General features: G+C 43.7%; 1 pseudogene; it reads right to left on the reverse strand.

The window, feature by feature from the left end:
• Positions 1-1003: 1003 nt before the first annotated feature.
• Positions 1004-5962, reverse strand: LOC136354555 (uncharacterized; annotated as a pseudogene).
• Between the last annotated feature and the right edge of the window lie 575 nt (positions 5963-6537).

Raw genomic sequence — 6537 nt, forward strand, 5'->3', positions numbered from 1 at the left:
TTAGGGTGTGACACTAATACATTTTTTTTAGATAATGGAAGTATTATTAATCTCAGTAAAATTCTATCAAGTGATACAATTATTCTGAGAGCACCTCCGGCTTCTGCACCCAAAGAGTGCACACAGCCAACAAGAAAGAAACGAAAGATAAACTCATCATCCAAATAGCAGGGACAAAAAGAACTTCAGGAGCCCTCTAACCGTAGCCTAGAATGCCACCCATGCGCCGGGGTAGAAAACTCCATGGCCACTAGCTCCAATTGTTGACAAGCCGGAATGATAGTTCCCTGCAAATTGACCTTCTGAAGGATAGCCCATGAGCGGAGCCAATGTGTAATAAAAAAGATAACCTGCAAAGGAGAAGATATGTTTTTTTCTTTCAAAAACCACATCATTTCTGCAAAGCCAAATAGACCAAATAGTTGTTGTTGCCCTAACAAGACCAAAAATCTCAAATTGCGTGGTTGTCTTCTTATCCAATGCCCAAACATATGAGTTGTACTATTAGGTAAACTAATATTCGAAGCAAACTGGATTAAATACCAAACTGCGCGGGTAAAACGACAATCAAAGAACAAATGATTAATAGTTTCATCTTTATGGCAGAAAGAACAAGACTTGTTTCCTCTCCAATTCCTTTAAATAAGATTATCTTTTGTTAAGACTACTCCACGACGTAAGTACCATAAGAAGATCTTAATCTTTAGGGGGGCTTTGATCTTTCAGATTCTTTTGTTTATATTGGGAACATTGGTCTCCACCAACGCAAGATAAAGAGATTTAACCGAGAATCTGCCATCAGTGGTTAGATTCCATTTAAACTCATCTTGGTCGTGAGATAATATAATATTAGCGATGCGTGAGAGAAGGTGATTCCGCGCTACTAACTTAGAGCCAGTAAGGTCCCTACGCCAAGAAAAGCTTAGAGGACTGGTTTGGAAAATTTCTGAAATAGTTGCATGTTTATGCCTAACAACGTTATAGAGACAAGGATATTGTTCTCTTAAACAGGCATTCTCCAACCATTTATCTTCCCAAAACCGAACTTGAGAGCCATCTTTGATGTTGAAGGAGCCAAACCTGAGAAAATCAGGCTTAGCCTTCATTAGACTAGCTCAAAAGTGTGAGTCTCCTGCTTTCCACTAAGCTTGAGACAAAGGCTGTGACCCCAAATATTTGTTCCTTAGCATTTGTTGCCACACACCATCTGTAGTGAGTAGTTTATGCAACCACTTGCTAAGGAGAGCCTTGTTCTTAATTTCAAGATCTTGAATTCCCAACCCCCTTGGTCTTTAGGACGACATATGATGTCCCACCTTGCTAGTCTATATTTCCTTTTGTGTCCATCCCCTTGCCAAAAGAACCTTGATCGGAAATAATCAATCTTCTTGATCACTCCTTTAGGTATTTCCAAAAAGGACATCATGTACATTGGTAGGTTGGTAAGCACTAAATTGATTAGTGTTAGTTGCCCTCCAAGTGATAAAAGTTTGCCTTTCCAACTTGCCAACCATTTTTCAAGCCGTTCAATCACTTCCTTCCACTCCAAATTACGAAGTCTCCTATGATGTATAGGAATGCCAAGGTAACGGAATGGAAAAGAACCAACCTCACATTTAAAAAGGTTAGTATATTGATCCTGAACTGTTTGGGCTTCACCAAAGCAGTAAAGCTCGCTCTTATGGAAATTAATCTTTAAGCCAGATAATTCTTCGAAAACATTCAACAACATTTTCAGATTACAACCTTTCTCTAGATCATGTTCCATAAGAGTACAGTATCATCAGCATATTGGAGGATGGACAATCCACCATCAATGAGATGAGGCACCACTCCAACAAGCTGTCCTGCATTAATTGCTCTCTGGATCATAACCGCTACCATGTCCGCTATAATATTGAATAAAATGGGAGATAGCGGGTCACCTTGTCGAAGGCCTTTCTTTGTTTGAAAGAACCGTCCAACGTCATCATTAACTTTGATTGCTATACTTCCTCCTGAAATGAAGGACTCAATCCAAGAAATCCATCTTGGCGAGAAACCTTTCATGCGAAGAGTTTGTAGTAGGAAAGGCAATTTTACTTTGTCATAAGCCTTCTCAAAGTCAATCTTAAGGATGACCCCACTCAATTTTCTGCGATGCAACTCATGAACAGTTTCGTGTATGACGACAACCCCATCTAGGATGTTGCAACCTCTCATGAAAGCTGTTTGAGTTGGACTCACTATACGGTCAGCCACCGAGTTTATTCTATTAGTGGCCACCTTAGTGAAAATTTTGAAGCTAGCATTTAGGAGGCAAATTGGTCTGTATTGTTGGATACGGTTAGCTTCCTTGACTTTGGGTATCAAAGTGATCACCCCAAAGTTGAGGCTGAAGATTGGCAACTCCCCAGCATGAAATTCATTGAACATGGTCAACAAATCGTGCTTGATAACATGCCAAAACTTCTGATAAAATTCAGCTAGAATTCCATCAGGACCCGGTGCCTTATTTGTCTCCATGTCAAAGATTGCCTCCCGCACCTCCTCCTCGGAGAAAGGGGCAATGAGGTGGTCATTTTCAGCCTCTGTAACTTGGGGGATATCATCAATTCTATTTGCATCAAAAGAGAGAGTACTTGCATCAGGTGGTCCAAAGAGTTTCTTATAAAACTCAGTGATATAATTCTTAATAGCTTCATTCCACTCAATCTTACCTTCCTCTTGATCTAGACTGAAAATACGTTTCTTCCGATGTTTGCCATTTGCAATCAGATGATAATATTTTGTATTATTATCTCCCAAACGAACATCATCAGTCTTTGCTCTTTGATACCACTTGATTTCTTCCTCCCGAAGGAGTTGTGCTACAAGATCCTTAATTAACATATGAACTTATGACAGTACCTATCTATAAGTTCAAAAACCTTGTCAAACGTAGACTCTTTTTTATCCATTGAGCCATATACGTTGACGGTGCAGGCCTCCAGGTCGAAGAGTAAAAGCACCCAGTGGAATCTGCAATGTGCGTGGGATGCATTACATATGAAACACTTAGCATGTTCGTACGGGAATGAAATTTGGTATAGGAAGACAGTAAAATGAAACTAACTCTGTGTTGTACGGCAACAGTATGAACGTCTTATAATGCTGCACCTTCAGGAGTTGGACGAGATTGTCCTCTGTTTCTTGCGGATACCGGTCAAGCATTGCGACGTTTACTTTTCGAGGGTCGATGAATCCAGTATCGAAAACCCCCCGCCGTCGGGCCCTTTGAATCTCCATTCTACAACGATAAAAGGAAGTATATATTATATATAGTCTACTTATATATAAGGACCTAATTAATTAAAGGAAACGTAATAAGAAATCTAACTGAACGATACTTACAAAATCCAGTAACTCATAATAGAAACGTCGAGGGCGTCCAGCTGGTATAGTTCGTAGATACCCTGGAAATTGATCCAGAGAATGTCATCTCCTTGCAAGAAGTCCGTGTCCCTGATCCTCGCTCCGATCATCTCTCTACCGGTGGCGCTCATCTCAATGTACAGTTTATGGAACTTATACATTTGTGTGGGTAGGGACTACAGCTGCTCAGGCTTGACAAGCGGTTTACCGAGTTCGTACATGTATTTCACTTCCGCCTTTTCAGTTAGTGCGCCTCGTAGCTATTGATCCGTAGTTAGCCCGGTGTCATTAATAAAGTCTTGTATTCCAAAATCTTCACCGGTCACCAACGGCTCGATCTCCTGGTTTGGTTGCTCTCCAAGCTGAGGGACTGGTTTGGACTTTCCAAAAGATGCTTTCTTGAGTGTTCGCTCATAGTTCGATAGCTTTATGGCCACCTTGGCAGGTGCAGACATACCCCTAAAGAAGTTCCTGACACTTGAGTCTATAGGAATCTTCTTTTCTGGACTTCGAGGCTTCAATTGTCTCCTGACTTCTGATGCCACATAAGCGTCAAGCTCCTCTTGCGTGCAATCGTACCCCGGGTCCTTGTTCTTGGCGGCGTCAACTTTCGCCTTCTTCGTTGCCCTTGTGGGGGCAGGCGGTGGAGCTTGGGGGGCTCTTGACTTGGAAGGTGCCAGACGAGGAGCTTGCGGAGGAGTCGGTGCAGGAGCCTGAGGAGGAGTCGGTGCAGGAACCTGAGGTGGAGACGGTGCTGGATCATGAGGAGGAGACGATGAAGGAGCCTGAGGAGGAGATGGCGGAGCCAGAGGAGATGGTGCATCAGACGCCGCTTGTCGCCCAGGGAAGATGATATACCGCTTGCGCCATAGAATAATGGCGTGGCTTGTGTCTCGTAGATGCGTCTCACCGTCTCCTCTAGGGTAATCCAGCTCGAGGTCCTCGTACGCGCCTTCGACCAACTCAACTTCGACCTTCGAGTATCCTGCTGGAATCGGCCTGCAGTGGTAAGTACCTGAAGGGTCTGTTGGGATGGCCATGCCCGACGCCACCTTCACGTGGTGAGAGGTTATTTATTAGTAATCAACATATATAAGCAGCAACTAGCGGAATGGCCAAATCTAAAATCTATAAACTACGAGCTTACCATTATTGATAAGTTCTTGAAGGGAATATGCAGCTCACATGGTGTCCGCTGAGTGATGTCATCAACGGGGCAGGTGGTTTCGTCCTGGGTTTGCATGGCGTCCATGCTCTGTGATCCTACCTGCCTCGTTGAGGCGCATTTGCTACGATTTCCTGAAGGGCTCACCATAGCAGGAGGAATGGTCGGCTGGGGATCATGGGACCGATGTGCGGCTATGCGTTCATCAACCTTCCTTGCCACCTCCTCTTGCATGCTGAGCTCGTAGCTCGATACCCTGAACTCAAGATCTGCAATCTTCGCCTCGGTATCTCTCTTGCTCCTCATCCGACTCCTGTACGTGTGGATGTCCTCCTTCAACCCAATCTTCCAAGGAATCACTCCTTTCCCTCGTGTTCATCCTGGATGCTCTGGAGTCTGCAGGGCGAGTGACAGCTCGTCCTTCTCTCTGTCGGGTCGGAACGTGCCCTGAGAAGAGGCTTCCACTGCGTCCGTTAGTCGACGCGCAGCCTCGCGTATCTGATCGCCGAAGACCAGGGAGCCATCAACTGGGTTGAGCGTTCCACCGTGAGCACAGTACCAGAACTTTGATCGTTCCGGCCAATTGGTGGTGGCCAGTTCGAAACCCCTCTCAATCAAGCTAGCCTCCATCTCCTCCCACTTCGGCATCGCGATTCTATAGCCGCCTGACCCCAAGTGGTGATGGTACTTCTTCTTTGCAGCATTTTCTTTGTTTCTTTCCATCATCGCCTGCCCTTGTTGATCTGTCTTATATGCAACGAACTCGTCCCAGTGATCCCTTAGCTTTGGGAATGTGTCGAAGTTCGGTGTCTGCCCCTTCAGGATATATTTCTGGTACAGATCTCCCTTGAAGCTCCGAAACTATTCTGCCATTTTCTATAGAGTCCACATTTTCACTTTGTCCTCTGTACCCGCGGGAAGGGTGAATGTCTCGAGCATTGTGGTCCACAGCATCTCTTTCTCCGAATCTGGGACAAAGCTCTCATGATCTCCGCGTGCCCTTGTTCTGCGCCAGTACACAGTACTAACAGGCACGTTATCCCGCACAACCCAACCGCTGTGACGTACGTAGTTCTTGGCGGCTTCCGCCGGGGCACTAGGTCGGCCGTCTTCGTCCACTTCCGTTATGATGTGCCGACCCTCAAGCTTCTTCGCGGCACCTCGTTGCCCGCGTGCCCTCTTCCGTCCAGCGGAGGGTTGACTTCCACTAGCCTCCTCCTCCTGGTTCCCCTCCACATCCCTCTCCACGTGCCCCTCCTGGTTCCCCTCCGCATCCCTCTCTATGTTCCCTTCCTCGTTCAAATACTGGTTTGGATCCTCGTTCCCCTCTTCTTCGTTCCAGTACTGGCTACTTCCCTCCGCGATTGTATAGTACAATATCTGTTCCTCATCGCGATCAGCCATCTGTTCATACAGGAAACAGTTGCTAAGTCATGAGACATTTTTGATTTAACAATCTTATGTGCTAACAATCATATATGCTAAGTCATATATGCTAAGTCTAACTGTCGTATATGCGAAGCCATATATGCTAAGTCTAATTACAAATCTAATAATCGTATATTAAAACTATAATAATCTTATACGAAAACTCAAATAATCTTATATTAAAACTCAAATAATCTTATGCTAAGTCTAACTGTCGTATATTAGAACCCTACACAACCTTATATGCTAAGTCTAATTACAAATCTAATAATCTTATATTAAAACTCAAATAGTCATATATGCTAAGTCTAGGAAACGTATATTAGGACCCTAGCTACTCAATAATTATATACTAAGTCTAATTACAAATATAATAATCTTATATTAAAACTATAATAATCTTATATTAAAACTCAAATAATATTGTATTAAAACTCTAACTATAATGCTAAGTCTAAGTGTCATATATTAAATCTAATAGTCTTAATTGCATTAAAAATATAACAATCATATATATATTTACGTCACTTGCCTACGCGAATTCCTTCGAG

Source organism: Oryza sativa, chromosome 12, assembly GCF_034140825.1.
Source record: "Oryza sativa Japonica Group chromosome 12, ASM3414082v1".
Taxonomy (NCBI): domain Eukaryota; kingdom Viridiplantae; phylum Streptophyta; class Magnoliopsida; order Poales; family Poaceae; genus Oryza; species Oryza sativa.